This window comes from Erinaceus europaeus, chromosome 10 (assembly GCF_950295315.1).
Source record: "Erinaceus europaeus chromosome 10, mEriEur2.1, whole genome shotgun sequence".
NCBI classification, from domain to species: Eukaryota; Metazoa; Chordata; class Mammalia; order Eulipotyphla; family Erinaceidae; genus Erinaceus; species Erinaceus europaeus.
The window spans coordinates 104,291,280-104,310,632 of record NC_080171.1 but is presented as its reverse complement, the minus strand read 5'-3'; positions in this window follow the sequence as shown (position 1 = coordinate 104,310,632).

The window sequence follows — 19,353 nt, the reverse complement described above, 5'->3', positions numbered from 1 at the left end:
TGGGTACATCACTGAAACTGTTTTCAGATCATCCAAGAATGGTCTCCAGCCCAGACCTCTGAGATTTTATATGACTATTACTCCCAAGCTCAGAATCTCCCTGGTGTCAGGCAATCTTCTGTGTGTTCTTATGTCTATTTTCCTTCAAAATGTGTGCACAGCACTGTCCGTGTTGTAGCACCAGGAAACCAAACTGACCTATGAGTTCAAGCTCTGACTACTCAGCAGAACCTGCTCCTCAGAGGCAAAGAGACTGCTCTCAACTCTGAGAGGTGTGTTACCTCAAGTGCTGCCTGAGAAACATGGCCACCAGAACGTGGCTGTCTCTGTCTTGCAGATGCCTCTCTGCCCCAGCAGGCATGCAGTGATGTGTTTACCCTTTCCTTTCTGCTGGCCAAATGACCGCTAACCAAATGGCAAAAAAAAAAAAAAAAAAAGTCTGGACAACCTAACAGAATGAAACAAGGAAGTCTGGGAAAGGTTGTCCAGACTTTTTTTTTTTTTTCTGAACTAAATTGGGAATTGGCCTTTTGGTATCGAGTGGTGTTTTTACACTTCACACCACCAACAGAAAGCTGCAGGCACAAAATGATGATCTTTTGGTGTTAATGTACAAACTCTCCATTGCACTTAGAGTGTCAGAGTGGGAGCTGGATGCTAAATCAAGAACCTTTTAAGGTCACCTTAGCTGGGAGAAGAGATGACAGCTTTAGCCACCAGGTTTCTCACAAGATCTGGAACCTCCGCAGGCTTGATGGGAGGTATTGCTGATTGGGTCTGTAGGGTAGAGGACAAAATATGACAGCTCCCTCTCATCTGTGCCTCCTGGCTTTGCTGGCATGTAGAAGATGATGCCAGTGAAGTCTCATTATCCTGAGCTTGACAGGAAAGGGTAGCCCATTGCCATTCCACCTGCCCACTCACTACTGCACTGGCCATTGCTCCATAAGCAGAGCCCATTAAGGGCTGCATGGTCAGCACATCAGAGATGAGCTCAGCAGAACGTCTGGACGGGCCTGCCTGCCACCAGTCCTCCAGTCTGTCTGCTTGGTGAAAAAAAAAAAAGAAAAGAAAAGAAAAAAAAAACTGAGCGTCGCTTTCTAGGACAGGCAGGTTTCTTACCCTAGTCTCTGCCATCCTTCCCCCACCATCAACCCTACCTCAGCTCCTTAAATTAGTGGGAAGGAACCTCAAAAAGCACTTTAAAGTTGAATTTTAAAATGCAATTGGCTGCTCCCTATTAGTAGTACTTGAAGAGCTAGACCTTAACGTTCCAGGCATATCCCAGGTAAGGCACCATCTTGGCAATTTGAAGATGATTAGTTAGTTACTCAAAAACAACTGCAGCCTGTTTGTTGTTCCATGCTAATTCAGTTAGAAATTTGAGCTGGAGATTGGCCATCCTCAGGGACTGTGTTGGGCTTGGGGGTAGGATCTTGATGCTGACTGAATGCACAGGTTCTGCTGACCACCCTGGGCCAGATGTCTGAAGACTCTTAAGACAGTAAATGATCTCTCAGAGTGAGACAGCGTGGGGAGGAGGGGGCGGTCACAAAGCCGGGATGGAGGACAATGAGAGGTCATGAGCCTGGGAGCCAGCCCAGCACACCAGGGAGCCTTGTCAGCCCCCACACTCTGGGTGGATTGTTATTCAATACATTACTCATTCTCCTCTAGTCCCAACTCTCATCTCAATCACAGGCTCGCTTTCTTAATTACAAAAGGAATACATGTGTTCCTTTTCTAGAAAATTAGGTTTTGTGGATAACAAAGCAAAGCAAATAATATCCATAGTTCCCACTAGTAAAAGATAATTACCAGAACACTTTGGTGAATATCTTTCTAGCTCTTCATATGAGCTGGTGTGTATGTAGCCTTTTTGCAAAAAAATAAGATCACATTTTATGCCATTTTGAAACGTGTGTGTGTGTGTGTGTGTGTGTGTGTGTGTGTGTGTGTGTGTGTGTGTGTGTCCCCGTTTAGTAAAGGCTAAGTTACTGTAACACAGAGGACCCAAAATCAGTGACTTAAAGAGCATATATACTGGTGCTCAGAGAATTGGCTCAGGACTGAGGCTGCCAGTTTAGTCCCCAGCACTGTGTGTACCTGGGTGGTTCTCTGGCTTTTTTTCTCACTCTATTGCATACAAAATAAGTAAAAAATAGAAGCAGTCTTTAAGAAAATAAAATAATGCATATACTTCTCTTTCATTTAAGAGCTCTGGAGGGAGAACTCCTGTCAGAGGTCTGCTCTGCTCCACACGGTCACTCAAAACCCTGTTCCTTCTTTCCTGTCTCGCTGCCATGTGGTCTGCATGACAGACACTGAGTGCCTCTCGGGTTTACATAGAGGGAAACGCACAGTATCCATGTCCGTGTGCAGACCTCGGCCCAGCACAGCACAGCATAGCACATGTCATTTGACTTGAATTTTACTGGCAAGGACTTGGTCATATGGCTGACCTTGCTGCGAGTCTTCACTGGGCAGTGGTGAGTCCAGTGAGTCTCACCCTGGCTTTTGTTTATTCTTATAGTGACCTTTCGTGTTTCATGGCAATGGTTCATATATTGGATATTTTTTTTAGCTTTTCAACTTAAAATAATCACAGATTCTTAGGAAATTGCAAAAACATATAAAGCGAGGCTCTGTGCACCCCCTCACTAGCCTCCCCCAGTGTTATTATCATCTTGTATAAGTATAGTACAGAATCCAAATCAGAAAGCCCACATTGGTACAATGCATGGAATTTATTCAGATTGCCAGTTATGCGCGTGCTCATCTGTGTGTCTCTGTGCACTTCTGTGTAGTTTTACCCAGGTATAGTTTGGTAGACGCACCCACCACAATAAGATAGCAACCATCACTGCAAGACCCTTCACCTGTCTCCTGTCCCTGCCAACCCCTACTCCTGCTCTCTTCTCTATTAATATTTTAATTCATAAAAATTATGTACATGGAATAATGTGCCACGTGTCCTTTTAAGGTTGACTTTTATTTTTTTCCACTCAGCATAATTTTCTTGGACTCACCCAAGTTGTTGTGAATGTCAGTTCTTCATTCCTTTTGGGTGTTGAGTAATCTTCCCATGTACAGCGAGCATCACTTAGCAATGAGAATACTTTCTGAGAAACATGTTGTTAGCCAGTTTCATCCCTGTGTGAATGTCAGAGTGGAGTGATATAAACAGGCAAATGACGCATGTTAAGCATTTGTCATATGTAGGACCTATCACTGACTGAAAGGTCAGTAAGCCATACATGACTGACTACCAGCACACTTTGCTTGAACATTTATGTGCTGGAGAACCATTGGGTAGTTGTCACTTTGTTACTTTTACAAATAAAGCTGCTATGAGCACTAAGATTCAAGTTCCTATATGCAGATAGGTTTCCTGTTAGATGTAAGCCCAGGAGCACAGATAATTAGGTCATAAGTCCATTTTAAGTTTTCAAAGAAACTGCTCAACCAAGATAGCACAGTGGTTTGTGCAGCAGACTTCCATGCTTGAGGCCCCACAGGTCCCAGGTTTAATCCCCGACACTACTATAAACAGAGTTGAGCAGTGTTCTGGGCTTTCTTTTACTAAAATGTTTTATCATTTAAAAGGTTTATTTAGGGCTAGAAAGGTAGCATAATGGTTATGCAAAAAGACTTTGTTCCTGAGGCGCCAAAAGTCCCAGGTTCAGTCCCCAGCATCACCATAAACCAGAGCTGAATCTGGTCTTTAAAAAAAATGATAATAACTAAAAGTAAATATTTTATTTAATAAAAACTACAAATACTGCCATACTGTATCATTTTGCATTTCCTCTAGCAATGTCTGAGTAAGCCAATGTCTCCCTGTCTTCACTAGCATTTTGTGTTGTCACTATTCTTTAACCCCCGATAGACGTAGAGAGATAGCTCATAGTTTTTATTTGCATTTCCCAAATGACTGAAAATGATGAAGATGTTCTCGTGTGCTCCTTTGCCATTTCTTGTATGTTGTCTTATGTGAAAAGCATTTCTTGTGTGCATTTTCTTTTTCTAGTGCCAGGGGTCAAACCCAGGACCTCACACCCTCAAAGCATGTGCGCTACCACTGAGCTACATCCCCTGTTTTCTGTACATACACACAAGAGCTTCACACCTGCCCAGTTGCACTGCCTGAGTCCTAGAGGACTTTTCTTTCTTTTTAAATGTATGAGACAGAGAGGGAGAGGCAGAGGAGGAAAGCCACCACAGAGCTCGGCACGCATGGCAGGTGCTCCAGCCTAGTGAAATGTACTCTTCCAGCTCAGCTATCTCCCGAACCCTGCTTGCCCATTTTCTAGTTGTTTGTGATGCTAACTTTTGTGAGTTTTTTGTGTCTTTTAATTCCATTAATAGGGTCTTTTGCAGAACAGACATGTTCAGTTGGGATGATCTTCCTCATTTACCCATTTTTCCACCTTTTATTGTGAGATCTAACTTAGGAGGTTTAGGTGAGTTGTTGTCTGCTGTTTCAAATGTTGCTCTCTTCTCACTCTCCCTCTGAACCCCTCTCTCAGGGGCATGAGAACCAAAACAAAACTCCCCAAGCCATGTTTTCTTTTTCTTTTTCTTTTAGATAGAGACAGAGAGGAGAGAGTGAAAGAGACCACAGCATTAAGTTTTTCTTCTATACAGCAGAGGCTAGGTTCAAGCCTCGGTTCAGTACACATCCAAGTGAGCTATTTCACCAGCCCATGTTTCCATTTTTTAAGTTTTTCTTTTTTTTAGGGAACTGGGCAGTGGCTCACCTAGTTGAGTGCAGTTGTTACCAGGCACGAGGATTCAGGGTCAAGTTCACGGTCCCCACCTGCAGGAGGAAGCTTCACAAGTGATGGCACAGTGTCGCAGGTGTCTCTCTCTGTCCCTCTCCCCTCCCCTTTCAATTTCTCTGCATCCTGTCATATAAAAAGAAAAAAATATTACTGACTTAATTAGCATGTTTTCTTCTTCCCAAAAATCTCTTCTTGGGTAACACTTAACCTACAAAATCTAAATGCCATGGATCCTACTCATGGCCTGGGAAGTAGTGCAGTGAGCGAAGTGCAGGATTTTCACAAGTGAGGTCCTGAGTTTGACCCCTTGCATGGAATATGCCAGAATGAACCTGAAGACTGTCATGCCTGATTCTCCAAAATCCCAGGTTCAGTCCCCTGCACCACCATAAACTGGAACCAAGCAGTGCTCTGATAAAAAGAAAAAAGAGACAGAGACAGAGAGAGAGAGAGAAAGAGAGAGAGAGATGATTAGGTCTTTTATTAGAGTGCTGGCCTGGTACAGTGGTTCTGCTCATAGACTCTGAGGCAGGCAGAACTTCAGTTTCATTCTGGTTCTCTCTTTCTCGTTAATAAATACTTTTTTTAAAAAAAGAAGGCAGTAGCGATATCTCACTGGGTAGATGTGTGCCTTGTCATTGCATGTCACCCAGAGTCGAGACCCAGCATCACATGGAAAGTACCATGTTACTGGGGAAAGCTCTGGTGCTGTAGTGTCTCCCTGTCCCCTTTCTGTCTCCATCTGAATGGGGGGAGGGGAATCAGCTTCCAAACAATGAAATCTCTTATGATCCAGCTCTTTTGTTGGTGGGGTGAGGGGCAGGATTATTAGAAGAAATCATGGTAATTACAGATGTGTTTCTACAGCTAACTCTGGGCCAAGGCAGCCAGAAGTGATCTAGTTCCAGGGGTTCCTTGCCATGGAACAGCAGTCAGGCCTATGGTCAGATGAGTTCCCACATCGAACCCAGGCTGTGTGAGGTCACTAGAGAGGATACAGAAGAGCCTCCTGGGTGTGCTGGGCCTCAACAGCTTTCAACCTAATGGACTGCCAAGCACCCAGAAACCCTTACTGACAGTTCTGCCTTGGGCAGGGTATGGAGAAGGTGCACACATGTTGGAAGTAAATTTGTTTTTGCCTCATCGTTCCCCCAGCCAAGGTGTACCCTACCTATCCAGCCTTCTCTCCCAGCAGGAACCCCATTCCTATCTCCCACCCCCACCTGTTCAAGGACCTCAAGGAGAAGCAAAGTCCCATCGCCACAGACTACTGGAAGTTCACACTCCTGTTTGCTGCCATCTTCCCGTATGAGGACACTGTCTTAAAACCTGAAAGAGGCTGGGGCATCAGGATGGGTAGAAGAAAGAGAGCCTCCATTAGGATCCTGTCCTTCCAGAAAACACCAAGCGTTTCCCCCAGCCTGTCTCTGGATTGCTGCTCTCTTCCTTCAGAACTGCCCCTCCTTCCTGCCTGCCTTCTTCCTTCTGCAGGAAGAGGAACCTCCTCCATCAGACCTTCTTACCCACTTACTATGAAAGATGCCCATGGCCTTCCTCCGCTCTGCAGAGCACCCATCTCATTAGAACTTAGTTCTTAAACAAAAATCTGGAAATTAAATCAGTTTTTTCTATCTTGAAGAGCAATTAATTAGCCAGTTTATTTAATGAGAACAAACCACCAGGGTATGGCTCAGTTATATTCAGTACTGGGAATCAAACCTGGGGCCTCACATAATAAAGTATGGACTCCACCAGCTGATCAACCTCCCCAATCACTGACCGTTAATTCTTGACTGAACCATGAGCATGTGAGCTCTTTGAGGGCAGGGAAGGTGTCTTCTGTGAACACTGACCTAGCCCCTCACACACAAGTGTTCATATTCAGAAGCCTGTGTAACCTCTGCCTCCCTGTAGATCTGAGCTACCAGATACTACTTATATGTGTACTGTGTATATATGTCTGATATGGGAGACAGAGAGTTGACATGTCAAGTAGAGGAGGCCAGTAAAGATGACCTTGTCAGTGACATTTGCGGCAGGTTTAAGCATGGATGAGTCAAGATGATTCAGTGTCCGGGCAGGGCCTGTTCCTCATCTGTGAGGTCTTTGTGTACCCATCCCCCTCCCCATGCTCCTTTCTCTTTTTGCTAATTCTGAAGAATCTTCAAAAAATCCTCTCAGAGGAAGGAACCCAGAAGGTCCATGTGCACCCCCTGGGAAGACCTCCCTGCTACAGACAGGCACCAGGACCACCTCTTTACCACAAGATATTTCATACACCATTTAGAAAGCGTAAGTGTACTTGAAGAAAGAGAACATCAGAATCACCCCCTCTGTCCCATTTCCCTGATCCCATCTGCATTTCTATGAATGCATCCCATCTCTGGCCTTGATTAGAATGGGCTCCCTTTGTTCCTGTGGCCTTTTGATATTTGACTTTGCACTCGATGCCCCTAAAGCTAATAGGCGCTGGCCTTTCATTTCCAAAGGGTAGTTGGTCAAATTAATGATCGCCAAAAGGCCACAGTTAATTTGCTCTCCTTCCTGTTTCTTTCCATTCGTTTGCAAACCAGCAAAGTTCAAGAGAACTTTCCCAGCATAAAAGAGTAGGAATCTAATTAAGAAGCAGACAGGCAGTTCTAAACTTTTTCAAAAACTTAGGGGGGCTTAACAGCCCAGAGAGACTATACCAGAAAGAGAAGCCAAGTCACTACATGCCTAAGGGCCTGACACATAGATGTCTCCATCCCTCCTAGAAGGGACCACAGGCCAGACCATCCCTAGACTGGGATGTGCCTCCCTGACTGTGCCTTGAGCACTGTAAGAGGAAAATGTCAAAGGTGATAAAATACACAAGTAAAACTTGGAAGGTGTTGCACCAAAGCAAAGGGGAAGAAGTGAAGGGTCACTGGGGTCCTGGTGCACGGTGATGGGAAAGGACCTGTGCTGGGAATGAGAGTGTTCTGAAGGCAGCTGTCACATGGAAATGAGAAATTGTAGTCATGTGCCAGTGACTGATCTGTAAACCATTAACTCCCCAACTAAATGATTTTTTTTTTTTTCCCCAGGGTCCTTTGCTTTGGTGCAACATCTTTCAAGTTTTACTTTACTAGGTATTTTCTGGTTCCAAGTAAACTTCTATAGCTTTTGTTCTTAATGAAACTCGGTGAGACTTTGAGGGGAATCGGATTCCATCTATATGACTGAATAGGATGGTCATTTTGACAATGTTAGTTTTTCCAGTTCATGAGCATGGCATGTCTCTCCATTTCTTTGTTTGCCTGACTGGTTGATTTTACCAGAGCTCTGCTCAGCTTATACCAGGGATTAAACCTAGGGCTACCTTCTTTTCACTTCTTTGTATCTCTTTCTAGTTCCTATAAAAGTGACTCAAAGTTTTTCAGTCTACAGGTCTTCCACCTCCTTTTTAAGATTTTTCCTAGATATTTGATTTTTTTTTTCTGCTATAGTAAAAGGAATTGATTTCCTCCTCTTTTAGCTTACTGGTTATTCAGAGAAATGCCATTGATTTTTTATATTAATTTTGTAGCCTGCCACTTTATTATATTGCTTAATTTTCAGGAGTTTTCTACTGGATTCCTTTGGATTTTCTGTGTATCCTATCATATAATCTGAAAATTGTGACAGTTTCACTTCTCTTCTAAAGAGAATAATCAATATGTAGTTTTCTTCTTACATAGTGTCTGTGTTCACATTTAGTGTCAGGGTGATGTGGCCTTCATAGGAGGCAGCAGGAAATAATTGTGTATCCTGAATATTTTGGAAGAGCTTGAAGAGTGTAGGTAGCAGCTCTTCCAGTTTTTATAGAATTCGTCTGTAAGACCATCTGGGTCTGAACTTTTGTTGTTGGGGAGGTTTTATTGTATCCCCTTAATTCCTTTCTCTTGCCTGATTGCTGTGGCTAAGACTACACTAAATAGTAATGTTGATAATGGACAGTCCTTCTTCCTTGTACTTGACCAAAAAGAGAATGCTTTCAGTGTCTCACCACTGAGTAGGATGTTGGCTGTAGATTTGCTGTATGCATACTTGCCTAGTTTGAGGATTTTCCACATATTCTCATTTTGGTTCTTTATTTATTTTTAGATAGAGCAAAAAATGGAGAGAGAGAGAGAGAGACACACAGAGAGAGAGAGAGAGGAAGAACACAGAACTGAAGCTTCCTTCAGTGCAGTGGGAGTCGGGCTGCAGTTGGGTCTCACACATGGCAAAGCAGCTGTTTGAGTGAACTATTCTGACAGCCCCCCTCCAATTCTTTTTAATGTTTTGACCATGAAGACCTGTTGAATCTTGTCCAAAGGTTTTATGCATCTTTAGAATAATCATGTTATTTTGGGTTTTGCTTTTTTTTTGATGCAGTAGATCACATTTATTGATTTACATATATTGAACCAACCTTGTATGTCTGAGACAAATTCTACAATCTTCTTAATGTACTGCTGTATCTGTTTGATTGAATGTTATTCAATATTTTACTACCCATATTTATCAGAAATATCAATATGTAGTTTTCTTCCTTCATAGTATCTCTGTTCACATTTGGTGTCAGGGTGATGTTGGCTGGCTTCATAGGAGGCAGCAGGGAATACTTTTGTGCCCTCAGTATTTTGGAAGAACTTGAAGAGTGTAGGTAGCAGCTCTTTCTTCCAGTTTTTATAGAATTCGTCTGTAAGACCATCTAGGCCTTGACTTTTGTTGTTGGGGAGGTTTTCGATTATTGTTTCAGTTTCTTTGCTGTAACTGTTTATGCTTTTCAGCTCCTCTTTGTCCAGTCTCAGTGAGTTGTATCCTTCTAAGAAGTTCTCCATCTTTTCCAGGTTCTGTTGTTTGATGGCATGTAGTTAGTTGCTCATAGAAACCATTTTTACTTCATTTTTTTTCCCTTTCTGACTATCTAGAAATAAGAATTGTTGTATTTCCAAACTCAGGCCACTATATTTGTTTTTGTGTTTGTTTTATTTATTTATTATTAAACACACTCAGTCTTCCTAACAAAAACGCAAGATAACTCAGAACGAGATAACTCAGAATAGCCAATTCCATCGCTTTTGCAATTGGGAGCAGCCAAAGAGTATTTACTTAGCTTGTGCACAGCCAATAGGAGGTATTCCTTTTTTTTTTTTAATTTTTTTATTTATAAAAAGGAAACATTGACAAAATCATAGGATAAGAGGGGTACAACTCCACACAATTCCCACCATCAGAACTCCATATCCCATCCCCTCCCCTGATAGCTTTCCTGTTCTTTAACTCTCTGGGAGTATGGACCCAAGGTCATTGTGGGATACAGAAGGTGGAAGGTCTGGCTTCTGTAATTGCTTCCCCTCTGAACATGGACCTTGGCAGTTCGATCCACACTCCCAGCCTGTCTCTCTCTTTCCCTAGTGGGGCAGGGCTCTGGGGAAGTGGGGCTCCAGGACACATTGGTGGGGTTGTCTGTCCAGGAAAGTCTGGTTGGCATCATGGTAGCATCTGGAACCTGGTGGAGTAGGAGGTATTCTAAAGAGACTGGTGAAAGAGGGGAGGTCTTTCCTACCTCTTCCTTCTTGTGACCAAAGTGTGGACATGACTGGCACTCAAGCAACTTTCCTGGGCCATGAGGTAGAAGTCGCGTGCTGAGGATGGTAGAGCAGCAAAACAGAAGGTGCCTGGCTCACTGACAACTTTGAGATCTACCTCAGAGTATCTCTTATGTGAGAGAAAACTGGACTAACTTGCTTAAGCCCTATTTTTCTGGGTTCTGTCCCTGGCAGCTGAAGTTGATCCTAATTGATACAGGGAGAGCCTGTGAAAGTTGACTTTCTGAAGCACTCCTCCATCTCCATCTGAGCTTTTTCTCCCCCTCCTTTCTCTCACCTTACAGAGGAACTAATTAGAAGTTCTAATTAACTACCAGCTTTTATGTCTGAGTGTGGTGTTCCTCTCTGCTACACCTAAGACCCCAGCCAGAGTGGCACACACGCCTCCTACTTGTCATGCTGGCTGCCTTCCCCCAGATCATTAACACCCTGATTCCACTAGCCTCTTATAGAGACCCCCACGATTTCCGTTGCTGCTGTTGTTTAATACTGCGAAAGGTTATTGAATCCATCTTTAGTCAAGAAAATCCATCTAATTAGCATATTTTCACCTTGGGATGAGAAAGGGGGCTACGCACATGTGTTCCGAGTTGTAGTCAGCGCCGAGTCTCCCATCTCCTCCTTACTAATTTAATTTCTCGGCCAGTGTTGGACAAATAGGACAGGCTGGCTTTTTCATTTTCTCCTCTCAGGCTGCCCCAGCCCCTCATACATCTTTCATCTCAGCTCACCACTCCTGCAACTCCTGTGCCCTGTGAGCAGTATTGATTGGCTGATTAAGCCATCAAGTCACAGCAAACAACTTTAATTTTCTAACTCCTGGCCCTCACTTCCCTTCTCTTCCTTGTATCATGTTTCCTTCTTACCTGTTACAGCTCAAAGAGGATTTATCCCCTTTCTTCCACTGCTTACCTCCCCTGTGTTGTGCGTGTTTGGATAATCAGGAGACGAACTTAGAAGAAACTTGGTCCTCAACTTAGATGCCAGTATCAGCTAAAAGAAATACTTGAAAGCTTTCTGGCTTTAGCAAGCCATTAAATAGTCCCTCTTCTGAGAACATGACCAAACTTTATTGCTGATCTATTACTGCATATCAACTTGTCCTGAAACTTAGTGACTTAAAGCAACAAATATTCAATACTTCATGGTTTCTATAGTCAACAAGTCGAAGATTCTGTGTGCTTTTGCCTCGTAATTTTTTAAATTTTTTCCCCTTTTTACTTCTTTTTTAATCTTTTATTTATTGTTGGATTGAGAAATTGAGAGGGGAGGAGGTAGAGAGGGAAAGAGGCAAAAACACGCTTGCAACCCCGCTTTACCACTCATGACTTTCCCCCTGTATGTGAGGACCAGGGGCTTGAACCCAGGTCCTTGTGCACTGTAAAATGTGTGCTTAACCAGGTGCGCCACTGCCTGGCCCCTCAGAATTCCTTTCAAGGTTACAATCAAAATAGTAAATATGGTCACCTGAAAGGCTTGGCTGGGGCCTGGGGACACACTTTCAATCCCATTTATGTGCCCCTGCTGACTGATCTTGTTTCTCACCCAGGGTTGCTGCTGCTGCTCCTCTTCCTCTTTCTTCTCTTCCTTCTCCTTCTCCTCCTTCTCTTCCTTCTCCACCACTTCCTTCCCCTCCCCTTCTTTCTCCTCCTGCACTTTCTTCTCCTCCTCTCCTCTCCTCCTCTTCTTTCTCCTCCTCCACTTCCTCTCCTTTCTTTCCCTTTTCCTGCTCCACTTCCCTCCCCTCCTTCACTTCCTTCTCTTCTTCCTCTTCCTTCTTCTGCTCCTCCTCTTCTTTCTTCTCCCCTTCCTTCTCCTTCTCCTCTCTCTCCTCTTCCTTCTTTTTCGTCTTTTTTTTAATGCACTACTAGGGAATGAGCTCAAGCCTCACTTACAGACCATACCACCTAACAGCCTTCCAAGTGCAGTTTTGTTTTTTTTCTTAATTTTATTTAGAGAGTGAGGAGAAAGACACCACAGCATTGCTGCACAATCCATAAAGCTGCCCCATGCTGTCCATAGTGCTCCCATGTGGTGGCAGGGTTTGAGGTTAGGGCCTCAAATATGTGAGATATGGCACATGTGCCCTCTACCAGGTGAACTAGTTCTGGCTCTCCAGGGTTTCTTGATTGTCTTCAAGAAACCCTGGAGGGCCAGGCACTACATCTCCCTCTCCGAAGGACCTGGGAGAGAGCAGTCAGGAAGCCGACAGGCTCTGCTCCATCTCCTACCAGCTCTTTCCACACTGTTTCTCTCCACTAGAAATGAGTCACTGCATCCCACTCACATTCAAAGGAAGGGGAATCAGACTCCACTGTTGGAATGGAACCAGGTGCCTTCACCCCTAAACAACAAGCTACTGAGTGAGTGAGTGAGTGAGTGAATCAATGAATGAATGAATGATCTGGGAGTCCCACCAAAAAAGCATGACCAGTTTCTCCCACTTGCCATCCAAGACCCAGCTGAGATATCTCCTCCAATTCAGTCAGTCAGCTTAAGTACTACTCTGCTCATATCACTACCTGAATTTACATGACTTCTTCCATTGCTCACTTTGTCTCCCCTATGAGCAGCTGAGCTGCAGGCAAGGTTGTGTTGCTCACTCTGTCCTCTGCACCTAAAATAGGACATGGCAGAAAGTAAGTGCTCAGTGCTTGTCTGTGGAAAGAAAGAATGGACTCACCAATAGTCAGAGCTACTGGGCAGGATGGCCTGACACTGAGCAAGTAGAATACAATTTCATATTAGAGCATGGTGTCAGCATGCTTTCTTGAGCCCAGTGATGGAATTATTGGGATGGAACATACCCTTCTTCTTAAGAAACAGGAGTATTTTGGGGATAGAATGTTATAATGTCTTCAACTTACCTTCAAGGGGTTTAGAAAACATATTGAGAGAACATACGCTCACATGTTGCAGACTGTTGATGGTCAGAAAATCTAGATGAGTTAATGAGACATGAGATCTGTTGGCCTCTTCTTCAAATTTTCCCATAAGATAGAATTTTTCAACATAGAAAGTTGAGGGAAATCATTCACATGCCCTCTTGGGGGTTTCTTCAGTCCTAGGAACTAGTTGCCCCATGATTTCTGAAGAGCAAAAAAAAAAAAGGTGGGGGCACAGGGTTGATCCCTGAAGAGTGGAGAAAGGTACTTATAGACTGGGAGAGAGTTGCAGACTAAGGGACAAAAAAATAGCCCCTCTTGGGCCCCAATTGGTAGTGCGGCAGGTTAAGTGCACAGGGCACAGTGCAAGGACCGGCGTAAGGATCCCGGTTCTAGCCCCCAGCGCTGGGCATCACTTCACAAATGGTGAAGCATGTCTGCAGGTGTCTGTATTTATTTCCCCGTCTCTGTCTTCCCCTCCTCTCTCAATTTCTCTCTGTCCTATCCAGCAATAGCAACAACAACGATAAACAACCAGGGCAACAAAAGGGAAAAAAATGGCCTCCAGGAGCAGTGGCTTCATAGTGCAGGCACTGAGCCCCAGCAATAACCCTGGAGGCAATATATATGTGTGTGTGTGTGTGTGTGTGTGTGTGTGTGTGTGTGTGTGTGTGTGTGTGTGCGCGCGCATGTCTGTATGTGTGTGTGTGTATGTGTGTGTGTGTGTGTGTGTATATATATATATATATATATATATATACACATTATATATATATATATTCTCTCTCATCCCTGTTGAAAGGAACATTTCAAGAGCATGCAGCTGATCACAGGGGCAGGGTACTTGGGAGCAATGGTGGCCCCAAGATTCCCCCACCCTAGTCAAGTGTACCCAGCTAGATCCCTGACTAGTTCCCTCTCCATACCCCATTCTTTTCACCACTTTTCCAAGCTCCTACTGCAAAGTATGTCATCCATCTCCCAACCACACTTGTGCTACAAGTTATGTTGTTCTCCCTTGAGCGTCTCTGGGGATCTGCATCAATCCTAGAGCATTGTGCTGACTTCTTCCCAGGCTCAGCTTCCATCTCTTCCATCATTTACTGGTCCTTCTATCTGCTCCTCTCAGGCACTTGCTCTCCTCCTTCTGAGCCCTTACACCATCTTCCTCCCAGTCTGTCTACTCCTCTTGACATTCTGGTGAGCTCTCAGCCTCATACTTCTTTCCCCCAAGTGCCCAAGCCCATCCTCCAGCATACTGAGAAAGGATTGTTTCCACTCTCAGAGCACCTGCCCCCCATGTGTGGTGCCTTGCAGCATTATCTTGGGTCCCCACAGACCAAAAAGAAGAGGCCACACCACCAAGTTGCACAGCTCCTCATTCAACCCATCCTGTGTGGGGTTGTTCTAATGAGCAGTGGGGCACTGACTGCATCTTTGCTCTGCCCTCAGTGGCCACTCTGTGAAGTGAATCCACCTTCTTTCCTTTAGCCTATGAGAGCAGGAGAGGGAGCTCTTTGGAAGGTGTTAGGGATTTGGACACTCAGACAAGGAGTTTGTTCCGAAACCTGCTTGGAATTATGTAGTCATACTACATGGAGAAGAGCCCAGTCAGATGCTCCTCAAGTCCCCAGAAGGGTCCAAAGGGCCCAGCATCTCTGCCTAGAGTTGGGGTGGAGATGCCACTGCCGTCAAAAGGATAGATCTCGGGGCCAGGCAGTAATGCACCAGGTTAAGTGCACGTAGTACGAAATGCAAGGAGCAGTTTGAGCCTCTGGCTCCCCACCTGCAGGGGGTCACTTCACAAGTAGTGAAGCAAATCTGCAGGTGTCTACTTTTCTCTCCCCCACTCTAACTTCCCCTAGTCTCTCGATTTCCCTGACCTATTCAATAAAAATGGAAAAAATGGCCTCCAGGAGCAGTGGATTTATAATGCCAGCACCGAGCCCCAGTAATAACTGAAGGCAAAAAAAAAATTTTTTTTTAAATAGATCTTGGGCACGTGGCACAAAGCATAAGGACTGATGTTAAGGATCCTGGTTCAAGCCCCCAGCTCCCCACCTGCAGGGGAGTCACTTCACAGGCGGTGAAGCAGGTCTGTAGGTGTCTATCTTTCTCTCCCCCTTTCTGTCTTCCCCTCCTCTCTCCATTTCTCTCTGTCCTATCCAACAGCGAAGACAGACAACAATAATAACTACAACAATAAAACAACAAGGGCAACAAAAAGGGAATGATAAATAAATATTAAAAAAAAATAGATCTTGGTCTAATTCAGTGGCTCTGTGCCCCATGGAAGATACAGCAAAAATGCACCCTTCCCTCTCTATAGTTCATGCTAAGGAAGCAAAGGTGGCCCACCTACAGGGGGAAAGCTTTGAAAGCACTGGAGCAATGCTGCAGATGTTTCTCCTCTCTACCTTTTTTTTTTTTTTTTCTCCATGGCTATTGCAGGGGACTCAGTGCCACTACTATGAATCCACTGCTCCTGGTAGACATTTTCCCCTTTTTCTCCCTTCTATTTTATTCAGTAGGACAAAGAGAAATTGAGGGGGGTGGGGGAGAAGTAAAGAGAAAGATAGACACCTGCAGACCTGCTTCACCACTCATGAAGTGGACCCCCTGCTGGTGGGAAGCCGGGGCTTGAACCAGAGTCCCTGTATAGGTCCTTTTGCATAGTACTGTGTTGTTTAACCAAGTGCGCCACTGGCTGGCCCCTTCTCCTCTCTCCCTCTCTCTCCCTCTCTTCCCCTCTGTCTCTCACTTATCAGAATGGAGTACAAAGGGAAACATGGCTACCAAAAACAGTGGAACCACCCAGGCACCAAGCACCAGTGATAATGTTGGTGGGAAATAAAAGGAAGTAAAGGTAGTTGAGGGCAGGATGAACCAAGACTGTGGTGCACTTGGTTAAGCACACACATCACCGTGTGCAAGGACCTGGATTCCAGCCCCCACTCCCTACCTGCAGGAGCTCTGCTTCATGAGCTGTTTAGCATATGTCTGCCTTTCTCTCTCCCTCTCTCCCTCCCCCTCCTCTCTCAGTTTCTCTCTATCCTGCCAAATAAAAATAAAGTAAAATAAAAGTAAAATTAAAAAATAAAGTAAAAAGAAAAAAGAGGGGCGGGTGGTGGTGCACCTGGTTGAGCACACATGTTACAGTGCACAAGGACCTGGGTTCAAGCCTCTGGTCCCCACCAGCAGAAGGAAAGCTTCAGGAGTGGTAAGGCAGGGCTGCAGATGTCTCTCTGTCTCCCTCTCATTCTCCCCTCCCCTCCCCTCTCAATTTCTGGCTGTCTCTATCCAATAAATAAAGATAATTAAAAAAAAAAAAAGAAAAGAAAAATGGCTGCCAGGAGCAGTAGATTTATAGTGTAGTCATCAAGCCCCAGCGATAACCCTGGTGGCAATAAAAATAACATAAAGTAAAATAAAAAGAGAGGACAGGGGATAGGGTTATGTATTTGCCTTTCTTCACTGGTAGCGCCTGGCATGTTCTGGACAAATCAACAACAGCAATTGTTGATTTGTCCAAGATCAGTTAACTTCCTACATTCTCCCCTGCGCCATCTCCCCACACCCACATTGATGAGCCCCTGTAAAGCCTTCTGTCGAGCTCGTTCTCCCCCAGGTATTCCCTGGCACCAAGAATGGTTCTCTGACCAGCATCAAAAAAGAGCCTCCACTCCAGTTTCAATGATGTTTGTATCTCTGAGCAGAATTTGCTTAAAACACATCAACAGGCCAGATAGGTCACCTGGGAGGGGCTGGCTTTGCTGTATGTGTGGCCCAGACCCCCACTGTAATAGGGGAAGTTTCTTCAGTGTTTTTCCCCTCTCTCTCTCTGTCTCTCTATCTCTATCTCTGTCTCTCTCTTTATATCTGAGAAAGTTGGTCTGGAGAGGTGAAGCCCCAGTGATTATAAAAACAAACAAAAAACATCATCTCCACCTAAAATAGCTTTCACTAGGCATTTTGCGGCAAAGTTATTTGATTCCCCATCCATGTCCTTTCTCACCATAACTAAATACCAAGATATTCTAGTCCAAGTTTCAGCTCCCCCAAGCCCTGATTCATGCAGTTGTACATACTGGGGAGTATGAGGCATTTGTCACCCTGCCACCATGAACTTAGATGGGCAGCAACATCGTCAAGAAGCTGGCATTTGAGCTCAGGACGAACTTGGCTCTGTAGACGTCTTCAGTGCCCCAGGTCAAATCTGCAAAAGCCACACATGGAACCAGTGACGTCACCTCACATTTAAACCATTGCTTTCTTCATTTTGCTTTTCTTTTGCCCTCAGAATATGTTATATATAACTGTTTTTGCTAGCTTCTGGGCTATCAGAGTTTCAACCATTTAAGAGCAGTTCCCCCAAATCCCATTCTCCAAGCAAGACATTTTTTAAAAAATAAAAGTTAAGTCTTTTTATTTATTTATTTATTCCTTTTTGTTGCCCTTATTGTTTTATTGTTGTAGTTATTACTGATGTTGTTGTTGGATAGGACAGAGAGAAATGGAGAGAGGAGGGGAAAACAGAGGGGGGAGAGAAAGATAGACACCTGCAGACCTGCTTCACCGCCTGTGAAGTGACTTCCCTGCAGGTGGGGAGCCGGGGGCTCGAACCGGGATCCTTAAGCCTGTTGTTGTGCTTTGTGCCACGTGCGCTGAACCCACTGTGCTACTGCCCAACTCCTACAAGACATTTTTTTTAAAATACCTATTTGTGTACTTATCTATAAATGACAAAGCAAATTAGAGCCTCATTCTGACATATGTGGAGCCAAGGACCTTGCAAATCTAGTGTTCTACTCACTGTGCAACTCCCAGTCCAACAGACAGAACTTTTTTTTTTTTTTAAGTCAGTTACTGGATATAAGGGCAATCTGACTACAATCAACAAGAGTGACTAGGTGGGTGTCTTCCTCCTCCCTCACTTGTCCATGTGCTTCCCTCCTGAAGCTGAGTGCTCAGTGGAAGAGAGTGGCTTTCATTAGTCAAAGACACACACGTTGCTGCGCTTCCCCACTAGTATCTCCAGACAAGTTCTCAATTGTTTCACTGAAGGAGATAAGTCAGGTAAGCTTACTGGTGATGATAACGATGTAATAGGACACACTCATGGGGAGCTTGGGTTCTCAGGAAGCAGGTGCTGATATGGGCTGCAAGATGTTATTAGGGATCAGCACCTGAGTGAGTTGAAGAGAGAGGCCCTGTGAGACCTTAGCCAACCCAGTGGGGACCTGGGGATGAGGCCTCTTTGCCCAAGCAGCCTTCATTGGTCCCCAATAGCACAATATTTCTGGTCCCACTTCAGTAGCTGGGTGCCCACTGTTCCTGAAATGTGTGTCCTGAGTGAAGCAAGCATCTGCAGTCCAAGTCCTTCTGCCAACTATTGCCTCCAAACAGAAGATCCTTCCAGAAGAGGGTGTAGCAGCACTTCTCAAGTCTCTCCCAAGTCTGTGATCAACATGATCGTACTGGTCCTTCAAAACAGTGCCCTGGTACCTTTGCAGATAAGACAATGGGCTCAGAGAGTTTAAGTCACTTGCCGAAGATCACACAACTTTGATGCTCCTTTGACCTTCCTGTCTTCAGGGCCCAAGTGCAGATACTGCTGCACCATCTCCTGATGGAATAGAGGTGACCAGCCCTCCTTAATTTTAAGGAACAGATGCTGTGCTCACTCTGATCACCTGACTCCCTCCATGGAGAAATCTTTATTTTTCAGTACCTTTTTATTTGTTATTAATAGTATGTTATAAGATTGTAAGATTACAATGTACAGTTCCACACTACACCCACTACCAAAGCTCTGTATCCCCACCCTTCCACCTCCCAAAGAGAACCACCAGAGTTGAAGAAATATTTATTTCTTTATTAGAGACTTAAAATTGGTTTACAAAACTATGAGATAACAGGTATAATTCTGCACCATTCCCACCACCTGAGCTCTGCATCCCCATTCCCTCCATTGGAAACTGTACTAGTTCTCCCAAGATCACAGGTATGGATTGACTATTATTTCTATAACTATCTACACATATTTGCCCATTTTTCCTATGGTTCTGCCTTCTCTTCCTTTCC